This window comes from Felis catus, chromosome A1, assembly GCF_018350175.1.
Source record: "Felis catus isolate Fca126 chromosome A1, F.catus_Fca126_mat1.0, whole genome shotgun sequence".
NCBI lineage: Eukaryota > Metazoa > Chordata > Mammalia > Carnivora > Felidae > Felis > Felis catus.
The window spans coordinates 208568390-208582240 of record NC_058368.1 but is presented as its reverse complement, the minus strand read 5'-3'; the positions used below and the strand labels follow the sequence as shown (position 1 = coordinate 208582240).

General features: G+C 37.7%; 1 long non-coding RNA gene across 6 annotated transcripts in view; it reads left to right on the top strand.

Moving 5' to 3' along the window:
• The window catches only part of LOC109491937, a 245913-nt gene extending 232731 nt beyond the window's left edge, over positions 1 to 13182 (top strand). For all 6 annotated transcript variants that reach the window (XR_006585740.1, XR_006585748.1, XR_006585743.1 and 3 more), the window contains one exon: positions 12816 to 13182. This is a non-coding gene — a long non-coding RNA (uncharacterized LOC109491937). The remainder of the gene's footprint in view (positions 1 to 12815) is intronic.
• The last annotated feature ends 669 nt before the right edge of the window (positions 13183 to 13851 follow it).

Below are 13851 nucleotides of genomic sequence, written 5' to 3'. Positions count from 1 at the left end.
TGATACCAAAACTTGACAAAGAAAACACAAAAAAGAAAATTATAGATCCCATGAACCTAATAAACGTCAATGAAAAAATTCTAAACAAATACAAGCAAATAGTAATATATAAGAAAGATGAAACATTATGACCAAGTAGAGTCATACAAGTTTGGCACAGCATTAAAAAATCAATCAATAACTTGCCACATTGAAAAATAAAGAGAAAAACTATGTGATAATATTAATAGATGCAGAAACAGCATTTGATAAAATTAAACATCTCTTCATGAAACAAACTCTCAGAAAAGTAGGAATAGAAGAGAACTTCCCCAATTTTATAAAACCATTTACAAAAACCTAGAGCTAACATAAAACCTGATGGGGGGGGGGTTCCCTTTAAGGCAAAAATGTTCCCTCTCATCACTTAAATCAACATTGTACTGGAGACCATAGCCAGTACACTACAGCAAAAATAAAAAGTAAAAAGTATAAACATAGGAAGGAAGAAGTAAAACTATTCAAAGATAATAGATTGGTGTACAAAGAAAATCTAATGGAATCTACAAAAAAATTAAAAACCACTGCAACTAAAAACCAAATTTATCAGGTTCAAAGGATACATAGTCAATATATCAAAATCATTTGCTTCCATTTATTAGCAACAAAGAACTGGAAGATTAAAGGAAATACCATTTATAAAGACCTATTTAATGAAATGGATGCAAGACCTATCTGTATATTGAAAACTACAAAACACGGCTGATAGAAGATTTAAAAGACTGAAAAAAGTGGAAAGATATATGATGCTTACAGAATAGAAAACTCAATATTGTGAAGATGTTAATTCTTCCCAGATTGACCTATTGACTGAATGCAATTCTAATCAGAATCTCAGCAGGTGTTTTGGAGTAACAAGCTGATTCTAAAATTTATATAGAAATGCAAGGACTTATAATAGCCATTGTACCTTGAAAAAGAACAAAATGGAAGGATTTGTGCTATCATATGTCAAGACTTATAAAGCTTCAGTAATTAAGACAGTGTAGTTGGTCTAAAGGTAGACAAAGAAATTAATAAATTAATGAAACAGAAAAGAGAGTCTGGAATAGTACTACACATATACAGTCCATTAGGTTTTTAAATGATGCCAAGTCTGTTCAATGGAGAAAGGAAAGTCTTTTCAATAAATGATGCTGGAACAACTGGACATCCATATGGAAAAAAAAAAAACTTTACTGGAATTTAAATAAAAATTTGGAGAAAAAAAAGAAAAAAAAACTTTGATTTTTACCTCATACAATGCGTGAATATTAACTCAAATGTGAAAGCTTAGATTGTAATTCTTCCTAAAGATTGGAGAATATTTTTCTTGAGGTAGAGAAATATTTCTCAAGACACATAAAGCACAAATTATCAAATAAAAAATGATAAATCAGACTTTATCAACATTAAAAGCTTCTGTTCATCAAAAGACATTGGTTAGGAAAGTAAAAAGCCAAGCCCCAGTCTAGAAAAAAGTACTGTAAACATATATCTGATTAAGAACTGATACCCAATGTAAAACAACTCCTGCAAATCAAATTTTAAAAAGACAATGATCTAAGTAAATAATGGCAGATGACTTGAACAGGCACCTCACAAGAGATTTATGAGCAACCAATGACATATGAAAGGTATTGAGCATCATTAGTCATTAGAGAAATGCAAATTAAGACCATGATAAGATGCCAAAATGATTAAAACTAAGAAGACTGCTGTTATGGATGTGGAGCAATTGCAATTCTCATATATTTCTTGTGGGAGCATAAAATAAAACAACCACTTTGGAAGACTGTTTCTTACTCTCAAAGTTAGATATACATCTGTCCTATGACCCAATATTTCCATTCCTAAAAATATTGCCAAAGGAAAGGAATATATGCATCTATCCTACAGAGAGACTTTTTCAAGAATGTTCATAACAATTTTATTTATAAGAGTCCCAAATTAGAAAAACCCAAATGTCCATTAGAACTGAAAAGCTGGAATATGGACTCAGAAATAAAAAAAGAAATGGGGCATCTGAGTGTCTCAGTCGATTAAGCTGCCAACTCTTGGTTTCCACTCAGGTCATGATCTCACAGTTAGTGGGTTTGAGGCCCATGTCAGGCTCTATGCTGATGTGTCAGGTCCTGCTTGGGATTCTCCCTTCCACCACCCCTCCCTGGCTTGCTCTTTCTCTCTCAGGAAGGAAGGAAGGAAGGAAGGAAGGAAGGAAGGAAGAAAGAAAGGAAGGAAGAAAGAGAAAGATAAAAGAACTACTGACATTCACCACAACATAAATGAAATACAAAAACACTATTTTGAGCTCGAGTTAGATAAAATAGCAATTCTGTATTACTTCTGTATTATACGAATTTTAAGAACAGGCAAAATTAATCTATGGTGATAGAAATAAGGAAAAAAAATACAGGGATATTTACTGGAAAGAGATACCAGGAAACTTTCCGAGGTGATTGAAATATTCTAAATCTTGATCAGGATGATGGTTACCCAGGTCAAAATTCATTGAGCTGTACATTAAAATGTATGAGTTTTACTCTATATAAATGAATTCTCAATCTTATACTCTTAGCATTGAAAAATCAAAATAAGAAAAAAACTCATAAAAACCCTATTGTAGTAATTATTTTATATTTGAAAATGTCTGTTTATTATTACCCATATCTTGCCTAGCTCTGATATTTATAAGACACACTGTTGTTTCTCTCAGAAATTTGTAGACATTTTTACATTTGCTTCTGGCATCAAATGTTGCTGTGGAGAAGATTGAGGTCAATTTGTGATTGTCCCCTCATGGTGATTAGGTTTTTTTCTATCTAGATATCTGAGAATTATGTAGAAATTCATTATCTTAGCATTATAAGTGGTCTCCATTATTATTATTATTATTTTAACCCAAGGTGATGTGATCTGTAGGGTGGAATTTTTTTCATTCCAGTAGAATTTATTTGTATCATATTAAATACTTTTTGCATCCATATTTAATGTTTTATTCTCTATATCAGTTAACTTCTTTTTTATCACATCTGTCTCTACTTTTTTATTTTATGTTTTGAATTTGCATTCACTTTCCTATATCCTGGGAAGTTTATTTTTAGGTGGATTTAGTTTATTTCTTGTATTCTCAAATTTAATCATAAATGATTCTGTTTTCTTCTTTGATTTGTTTTCTTGCTTCTGTAACTTAGCCCTTTATTTCATTTTGTTGCTTAATCATCTTGACTAGGAGCACTTGTTTTACTAAATTTTTCTTATTAAGTTTTCTATACTTCAGAGCACTTGTGAACAATTTCCTTCTGATTTTTAGTTGTTTTGTATCCAAATTGGTTTCTTTATCTTTTGTATTGTGTGTGTGTGTGTGTGTGTGTGTGTGTGTGAGTTTATTTGTATGTGACTAGTTGCCAGGTTGCTAATTTTCATCTTGTTCAACTGTCCTCTTGGTCCAGACCTGTTATTTGCCCTAATATAGTACAGGTGTCTTCTTGTCTCCTTTTCATTTTGACACTCATTTATTTTCCTGACAAACCACGTTTTAGGGCTTGGTCTTTTATGTTTCCATGTCTTCTATAAGCATGGCAGGGCAGGACAGAGCCTAGGTGAGATATTGTGCAGATTTTGTTCGAGTATCAGGGCTCAGAAGTCATTTCTAAAGTTGTTAAGTGTTTATTAATTGTGCGAGGGCTTTCTTCACTGAGTTGAGGGAGTGTTCTAGTCACATGGGAGTGTACCCTCAAACTTGGAACCTATTCCTCAATTTCATGTTTTAGTCTTACAACCTTCAATGCCATTAAAGAGGTTATAATTGGTTGTTCATTTCCAATATGTTCCAACATTTTCTGTGACTTCCCGTTTGGAGAGTTAGCTTCTCAGTAACTTTCTCTCCCTATTTTGAGATATTAATGAGGTGTTCATGGATTTAGTTGGTATGCCTATATGGCTGCAAGGGATTGAAATAGTGTTAGGAGCCTTGCCATGATGAACTGTGTCACTTCATTACAGAATTTTCAGTCTCTTTCATTGGCCAATACTTTTTGAAATTTATGGCCTAAGGCTATCCCCTTCTCTGGTTTGGTTGTTGCTGCAGAATTTTGGAGGCCTGTTTTTTAACGTTGTCATTTTGCTGATTTCGAGAGATACTGGGGGAGGGAGATTCTTACGCTGTGGCTTTATTCTGCTTTTGCAACCTTGAAGTTCCTGCCTTCTCTTTCCTGTCTTGCCTTCCTTTAAGAGTTATTTTCCTTCTCCCCACTTCCCTTTCTTACAGCTCCTCAGTCTTCTTTCTGACTTCTTTGCCTGTATTAATTAAATTAAAACATTTTTAAGGTCATTCTGTACTCCTCTTCTCTTTCCTGTCCTTTTGTTTCCATTCTCCTCCCATGTAATCTCTTAATATGTTCCTTTGTAACCTCCTAATTCATTCCCATGCTTCATTAGTAATGTCTAGGCAGATGTCACTCAGATTTATATTTCATGCCTTGACCTGTCATCTATGACCTGGTTTCATTTCTACTCTCTGTTGTATGTCTTACTGTGTGGCACTCCAACTACAACCTTAAAATACCCAAAAGCAAGCTCTTGTGTTTTGTCCCACATCAGTGCTTCCTCCTATCTTGTTTGTGCTTACACTTTGAGGCACAAAAGCCTGGCATCTTCTTTGTTTTCTCTCTAGAGCCCCTGTATCCAATTAATGAATCCTTTCAATTGGACTTTTCCTCTTCTTTATTTCCACTGCCATCCCCCTAGAATAAGTTTATACTTTTTTCACTTGAACTTTGTAGTAAACCTTTAACTGGTCTCTCTCCTCTAATTTCTTCTTCCTCTAATGTTTTATAGAACTCCAGAGATGTCTTGCTCTAAAATCTTCCATGAGTACCTAACACTTTTCTGAATATTCAAGGACCTGCATAATCAGATCCCAGTTTCTAATGTGAAGCTTATTTTCCACTGTACCCTGTCACAAGCCTTAAATTCCAATCAAGGTCAATTGCTATTGTTTCCTATTGTTTCCAATTTCAAAAACTCTTCATGGCATGTCCTTTCTCCCATTTTCATCTGTGAACATTTTACTGGTTTTTCAAAATCCAAATCAAATTCTACCTCTTCCATGAACTCTTCCAAATGAACTGATTTGGAAGTGACTGATCCCTCCTTACTCTGAGCGCCTATCATTCTTTATCCCTCATCATATCATCCTTCAATCATTGTGAATGTATTTTAGCTTGCCCCAGGATTGTCAATGGGGTAGGGACCAAGGTTATGAGAAGTTATAACATTTAGGGAAAGTTGATATATGGTAAACTTGGACTTAAGTATCATGAAACCTCAACTCAAGCTCAGTTTTGCCACTGTGTGTACTTGGGCAAGTCACTTACCTTTTTTGAGCTTTACTTTTTTCATCCTTGGAAGAGATTGTTGTGAATATTCAATGAAATAGCATGTATGAAAGTGCTTTATATATATAGACAGATATATATGCATGTGTGTGTGTATAGGTAGATAGGTAAATGAAATACAAATTAAGGTATTACAAGTTTCTTCAAATTCCCTGCCACATCAAGCCTGATCATTTACACATAGGATAGCCATAAATGTTTATTGATTGAAAAGCATGAAATATATCTATCTGCAATTATGCCTGCCTGCAGAACACCAAGGAGATGCTAATGGATAAGGATAGGCATAGATGAAGTTGATAGTTTGTGTGGTTATGCCAGTAATTCGCCAAGCTGGAGAACCGCTTGAGTGCGTCATCTAAGATTTCATGCACGATGTACAGGACCTGCCTAAATGGAGGCAAATGGATTATATGGTTTGTTCCAGTTCTTTCTAGCCCTCGATGTCTAGTCTTTCACAGAACAATGCTTAATAGATGTCATATGTAAAAGTGAAATATTTGTTTATCAGTAGCTATTTCATATGCATGCACATGTATACATTTCAGATGTGAGTTTACGCTAAATAATATTTCACGTAAATATAGACATTTATCTCCTGAAATGTTTCCTTACATAGTCTTTGTTGACATTCATTCAATCACCGTTGTTTCTCTTTTCCAAACTCCCAATTTTCCAGTAGTGCTCCGTTTATAATCAAAGACAGCAAAGCTGGTGTATCCACATCAAAGCTGGGTAGACAGTGACAAAACAAGTACATGAGAATGGCCATTAAGTAATTCCCTTAATGATTGATATCATCTGGATCGAATCCTGTGAATGTTCAGATTTTCCATGCCAGCTTCTCCTGCTTTTCCCCTACAACCACATGCTCAAATGTTTTTTTAAATATTCTAATTTTATAGGTTTTCTAAAAATCATATTTCATAGAAAACTGTCCTTTTGGAAAGGATATTAATAAAAGCCAAAAAATGTACTCTGAGAATCTGCTTGTGATGTGATAAATTCAGGACCATGTGTGCAATGCCTACAACTGAACATTCACATTCATTTTGCACCTGGACAAAATTTTGGGCAAAAATGTGTATAGCATGTCTTGCCTTAGACTTAGCCTAAGCTGGATTCCTGATTCATATGCCTCAAACAGTGCCTCTAAGGGCACGTTTGCAGAAGCCTGTGTGCACAGAGGATAAATGAGGCAGGACAAGTATGCTCTAGTAAGAAGCCTGGTCCTTTACATTTTTTTTTTAATGTTTATTCATTTTTGAGAGACAGAGACAGGGTGTGAGCAGGGGAGGGGCAGAGAGAGATGGAAACACAGAATCTGAAGCAGGCTCCAGGCTCTGAGTTGTCAGCACAGAGCCCAACATGGGGCTAAAACCCACGAACCATGAGATCATGACCTGAGCCAAAGTCAGACTCTTAACCCACTGAGCCACCCAGGTGCCCCTGGTCCTTTAAGGGGTGGCAGCTCTTAGCCGGTTCCTCCGTGAAATCGTATCTAAGTTCTGGGACAGAGGAGACTGGAAGTGAAAACCCTGGGAGACACTGAGGACAAAGCCACATTTTGTGCAGAGGACAGTGTTCCCTGTGTCACCACAGGAGAAACTGCGACCTCCAAAACCTTGATGTCTTGGCATTGGTAGAAGTGGAAGTATCCAGTGGGAGTGGTGGCAGTGCCCTGTGGTGGGAGCCAGATCTAGAAGGTTCATAGGGCAGTGCATAGGGAGGTGGCAGAGGCAGCCAAACTCAGCAGACACAGTGTATGCTACAGTGCGACGTTGGTGACACATCTTTGGGCACTGGAAACAGTGGTAGATTACCTGCACACAGCTTAGCGGGCTTGGCAGGCATGGCGGCAGTGGGGTCAGAGCAGTAGAAGAGAAAAAAATGTGTAAACATGTGTAAAGAATGTGTTAAAAAAATAACATTTGAAAAATGCCCGTGTCGAGTATGTTTGGGAAAGTTTATGCAGAACAAAAGACGGAGAGAAAACAATTACTAATCTTTGAGGCTTATCAAATATTTAGCCATTTCCATTTCATTTATTCTTGAAAAAAATACTTGTTGAAAGCATTAACTCTCAATCTGAACTTATTTATGTAATTTTTATTAAGTGCATCATGGTTTATTAAGTGTTTTCAAGGCAAATATTGAGCCCAACAAATCAAATACTTGACTTTCGATTTCATAAGCGGAAACAGATTTATTCACAAAATCACCACTAAAAACATATTAAACAATTTCAAGTTATAAAGAAAAATGTCTCACTGTTGTCATAGATGATCAGATTATGAAACTAAGAGTACCCTACTGGGAGTAAGGAGGAGTGGCATAATTTATGATGAAAATGTAAGGGGAAATAAAGACAGAGTGGCGGTTTTACAAAGATGGAAAAATGACAAAGATGAGGATTATTGAATAGAGTTTTTATATTTTTAATTTTTTAATTTTTTAATTTATGTTTTAGAGAGAGAGAAAGTACAATGAGCAGGGGAGAGGGGCAGAAGGAGAGAGAGAATCCCAAAGCAGGTTCCATGCCCAGCGTAGAACCCAACAGGGCGCTCAATCCCACGACTGCGCAAGATCATGACCTGAGCCCAAATCAAGAGTTGTAGGCTTAATGGACTGTGCCACCCAGGTGCTCCTGAATAGAGTTTTTAAATGCATCAACCAGCTAAGCTAAGTAGTCTTCTACGAGAGGTGCTGCTTATGTGAGTTACCACCACTAATGACATCTGTATTCAGATGCTCCCATATTAATCAGTAACTCATTGTCACTGATGACTAGTGAAAATTCTTAACCAACTGCATTCTGATTAATTGGACAGAGGATGTGAGCAGGTAACATGAATAAAACATGGTGAGGGATAAGATAGAGGTATGTCCAGAACACTTACCAAAGCACACATAAAGGCTTTATTGTACTTGGTTTAGGTAAAGTTATCAGAAAGAATGCTTGAGTTTCACAGGATAAGTGAGGCAGGCAAAGGTGGGAAGGGTCTTCTTGTTTTTTTAATTTTATGTAAATCCAAATTAGTTAACATATAGTGTAATAATGGTTTCAAGAGTAGAATTTAATGATTCATCACTTTCATATAACGCCCACATTAGTTAACAGCCACTACATTAGTTGATTGTATATCACTGTATTATATGTTATCCAATTATGTATGTGTGGCCACTAAATTTGATAATATATAATACATATCATTACATATATTACATATAATATATAAAATCACTAAATTTATCAAGCTACCTACGTTGTAAATTTGATTGGAAAGCAGCAATAAGCATCGTACTCATAGGCTAATATTATTCTCTTAATTGTTCAAGTAGTAATCCTGCCTGCTCAGCCATCATGAAGATTTTCTCACAGTTTAAATATTTACATGCACTATTGTAAGTGAATAATGCCTTTGGTCCTGCATGATAAATACCTCCTCAGAACCATTTACTTTTTATGTAATTTATTCCATTTTGGTAAGCAGAAAGAGTCTGCTGGCTGGGGAGTCACAAGGTCTGGCTTTCACCCGTTCTCTGTCTAGCTAGCTGGGAGGCCTTGGCATAGTCTGTGCCTTCTTTTTCTCATTTCAAAAAGGCAGCTTTGGAATTAATGTTTTCCACGTGGCCTTCATGGGCAGCACAATATGGTGGCAAGATGGCAGGACCAGGACCCAGGACTCCTGGCTGGTGGCTCTGACGCTTCCCATTGTGCCATTTGACAAGTAGGTTGGGAGTCAGTCCTCTCTTGTGTTCAGCGGGTATAATAACACCTGCTCTGCTTGTTCGGTCAGGCCATCGCCTGGATTAAATGAGAACATGTTGGAGAATAAAGTACTTTGCAAATACCAGTAAGTAATATAGCGCTGCCTTAAAGTTTCGTTACCAAGGGCCGTCGGTCTCAAGCGATTTTCCCAGAGTTTTACTTCCTCCAGTTCCTTCCTGTTCTTTTAGATGAATATGGTAGTGTTAATATGACACATTAGTATGCATATATATAATAACAATATTTCATATATATTACTTATCCTACAAACTCAGCATATTCATTATGTTCAGTATCATCGGCAAGAGTCAAATATGCCCTTCACTCTGTCATTTGATGTGTGGTTTACAAAAAAGGATAAAGCAAAAACATGTTTCCTTTCATTAGCAAAATGGCAGAGCTTTCATATGGCCTTTTGCAGTAGGAACTACCTCAAAAATAAATAAATAAATAATAATAAATAATAAATAAATAAATGCCACTGTGAGACCAGGGGTCACCATTTACCCTCAGACTGTGTGAGTAGGGAGAGGTGAGACTGACTCAGGAAATGAAATTAAAGAATAAATAATGGCAGACCCTGATCCCGTCATCATTTCTCACCAGACTCAATAAGACTTTGAAAGGAGGACTCCATGGAATTCACTTTAAGTCTTGGGGAAACAAGATGCAATTTAAATATCTGCACATAAAATGTTGGGGGTGAGTGGGTTAGGAGATGTCAGACTGCAGTGAGATCACAACCTTGCTCCCCAGACCTTTCCCCATTAAATACGATTATATATAGTCAGCCCTGATGGTGACAATGCTATGATTGGAAGTTCCTGGAACTACCTGTTTGGGGAGGTTTTTCTTATGGAAGTGGAAACCCAGCTTGTCAGTATTTTTCCAAATTTATTCAGCTAGCAGAAGAATTATATTGCATTTGAACTAGACTATGTAGAGACCTTCAAGTTAAAAGCTTTCCTTTTTCAAGAGAACAAGACCCAGAGAGGTGAAAGGACCTACAGCACCCCTTCCACCTACCACTTCCCCCAATTAAGAGCAGATTAGAAAACTGAAATGCAAGATCCAGCTGGCTGTGTTACTCTTTTTTTTTCCTTTGCACAAGTATTTATTCCATTCCTATATTATGGAAGGCACTTTCCAAATCCTGTAGAAATACAAAGTTAAAAAATAAGGCTCCTAAAGAAGCTTCCAATATAGATAAGTATAGAAGTAAACTCCAAAGCAGAGTGAGATAAATTCACTCTTGGTGACCCAACAATCTACTACTGAGGAGCCTGAAGGGAAGAAAGATCACTGACCAGTGAGCCTCTATGGAAGAGATGGCATTGGAGAAGAACCTAGAAAAATGGTAGAAGTTTGAAAGCCAGATAGGGCTGGATGGGAATTGACCAAAGTGTAGAAGTGTGAAAACGATGTGTGTTTCCATTTTGGCCTAAAAATGGAAGAATGGCATGGGATGAGACTGGAAAAGCAGGTTGGGGCTTTGTCGTAGAGGATTTGTGCAGGCTGTGGGCTGTGTAGTTCAGTCAGTAGTTAACAAGGGCCACTGAAGGCTTCTTCAGAGGACTGAAATGATTGCAGGATTGAATGAATGGAAAGGGGAGGCTAAGGGTTAGGTGAGCAGGATGAGGTCTTTTGAAACTGCTAAGCAGAGATTGTGTGGGAATGAACTGGGACTTTGGTAATAACCAACTGCAACTGAAAGGAAGAGAATTATTTAAAAATTATTGTGGAGATGAAATCAGCCAGACATGGCACTACAGTTTGATGATAGGTAGAGAAAGAGGTGGGTTTAGACACCAATAAAAGTTGCAAGAAAATCATGATACATGGAAGGAATATGGTGATGAGTTTTGAATATCCTTGGGAAATGCTGCAGGAAGAGGGTCTCAAGCACAAGGAAGGGGCCGTGGGAGTAAAAGAATGGGCATTTGTACTGAATTGGTCTTTCCAGTGAGTGTCAATTGCTCTTGGAGGGGAATGGAGAATGGAGAGGCAGGGGAATTCCCAGAGTCAGGAGTTCAAATAAGATCATCTAGACAGGGCATTGTTGAAATAAGTGACTTGAAGTTTAGGCTGAATAGGGATAGAAATGAAACCAGAGGGACTAAAGGAAAAGAATAGGAGGGATGCCTTGATGTGGAAGGTTAGGCTCGATAGGAATAAGGAATGAGAGAGATAGAAGACAGAGAGATGGTAGTCTGTGAAGACAACTCCACAGCTGGAGATCTTGGTAATGAAGATGTTTGGAGTGATGTGGAGACCTACTGTGCAATCGGGCCATGTCGGCTGGTGCAAAGACTGGATTGTGGGGGTGAGGCTGTCAGTGGTGAGTGAAGAGAAAACCCCGATAAAAGTATTCAAAGAAGCTTTGTAGAAGGCATTTGTGTAGAGTGTGTGTGTGTGTGTGTGTGTGTGTGTGTGTGTGTGTGTGTGTGTGTTGGGGGCAGGTGGAGTGCAGAATAAGGGAAAGTTGTTGCTGTATTCATGTTGTCTCATAGTCTTAAATTTTTTTTTTTAACATTTATTCCTTTTTTGAGACAGAGAGAGACAGTGTGAGCCAGGGAAGGACAGAGAGAGAGAGGGAGACACAGGATCCGAAGCAGGCTCCAGGCTCTGAGCTGTCAGCACAGAGACCGACGCAGGGCTTGAACTCACAAACCATGAGATAATTACCTGAGTCCAAGTCAGACCCTTAACCAAATGAGCCACCCAGGCACCCCCATGTTGTCTCATATTCTTGTTGCTGCCTCCTTAATTCTTTATGAATTGAGCCAACTTGGATCTTACTCTTTATACAATCCATGTGTTTCCTCATGACTTTGAAATATGCCGGATGTAATGTCTTTTTCTTTTATTTTTCTTTGTTAATCCTGTTCCTGGGGAAACATCTATGCATTGCCTTCTGCCGATTTATATTTTTCTTAAACTAATCTTTGGTATCTCTGCCAAGGTTAATACCTCACACCTGGCCTAAAATTTCCAATACAAAGTTCATTCCTCTGGCTGAAATAGCACAGAAGGACAAGGAAAACAAGTAAGAGAGGCTTCAGGTTGGAGATGCAGAGAGAAGACAAGCACATTGATTTTAAACCATCGTGGATACCATTTTTTTAAGAGTTCCACATTTGAAAATTATATTAAATCCAGGGTAGTTTGGTTTTTGTTTGTTTGGTGGGTTTTTTTTTTTTCTCCTCAGATGATCTTGGGATGCAAAGGTGTGGAGTAAAGGCAGAATGCTGTCTGGACAAGGATGAGAATTAAGAGGAAAGAAAAAGAATAACCCAGACTTCGTGTTTTGCTTCGGTCCTTCAATGCTGAAGTTCTACCTTCACTGCAGTTGGACTACAGCATATTCTAACAGCCATGCATACGTGCTATGTCTGTGTACACAAATAAGGAACCCTTTAAGCCCCCAAATCCTTTTTGAGATGGTATCACATCCCTCTCTCCACCTTTTTAGTATTTCAGTTAGTGGTGAGAGAGAGGCAAAAAGCTGAAGATGCTTAATAAGGCTAATGAACCCACTTATAAGAGAAGGCCTGCCTCACTTTTTCCCCCCAACATCTGTGCCCTCTCCCATTCTAAATCTCCTTCTCTCTATCTCTATCTCTCAGATTTTATTGTGGAAGAGGAATTAGAACGACAGTTTGGTCCGACTCTGTTTTCTTTAAGCGTTGTCCTGGTAGAGCCAGAAAGGTACAGCTGATTTTTTTCCAACTGACACAAAAGGAGTCCCACCAGGGGCGGAAAAGGCATTTTTCCTCGAGGAGCTGGCTGGGTGCAGCTCATTCCCATGGGTGAGTCACCGACTGAAAGCAGAGGCAAATTAATGAGACATAGAAGTGGCTTCTAATGAAGAGACCTTGGCAGGAGGGAAGAGTCAAAATCTGAGCCTTGGAACCTCCTGTCTTCAGCTTATGCTCTGGCTATAACAACTGCATTTTAGCTTTGAATGTAAATAAAGAACATTAATTTTGTTCATTCTCTGTAACCTTCTCCTGCAATTTTTTTTTTTTTTGGCAGAGAGAAGAAAGAAGGAACGAGCAACTTCTAAACCATGCAGCAGTGTCATGACTTATGTTTCACTGCTTAAATTCTTTAAGACAATTTTCCTCTTACTGAGTCCAAGGTTAGGTGAGAGGATTGTTGTTTGGGTTGTTTTTTTTTTCTTCTTCATGCTAATGAAATATCTCTCTTTATCTTTCATAAGACTGTTTCATCACTTATACATTGGGATTTACTTTGGTCAGATGAATTTGTATAACTCAGCTAACCTTTGAAAGGTGGGGAAAAGAAACTGTTTAGAAAAAAAGAAAGAAAGAAAACCTGTGTTGGGCTGTACTTACACACACACACACACACACACACACACACACACACACACACACACAAAACTTTCTTTCACCTGGAGACCACCAAGATTGTATGGATGGTGGAGAGCTGGTCTGGATTTTGTTTGGATTGGGTATTTTTATTTTTAATACTTGTCTCCTGAGTCAGAAGTGGTTATCTCTTAAAAGAAAAATTTGATGGCTTGAAAGCTGGGTGTTTGTGCTTTCCCCTTCGAATGTTAACATTTAAGTAGCCTTCAGTGTGCTTCAAAGTTAGCACCCCACTAAGATAAATTAGTGACCTTCCCCCTACCCCACC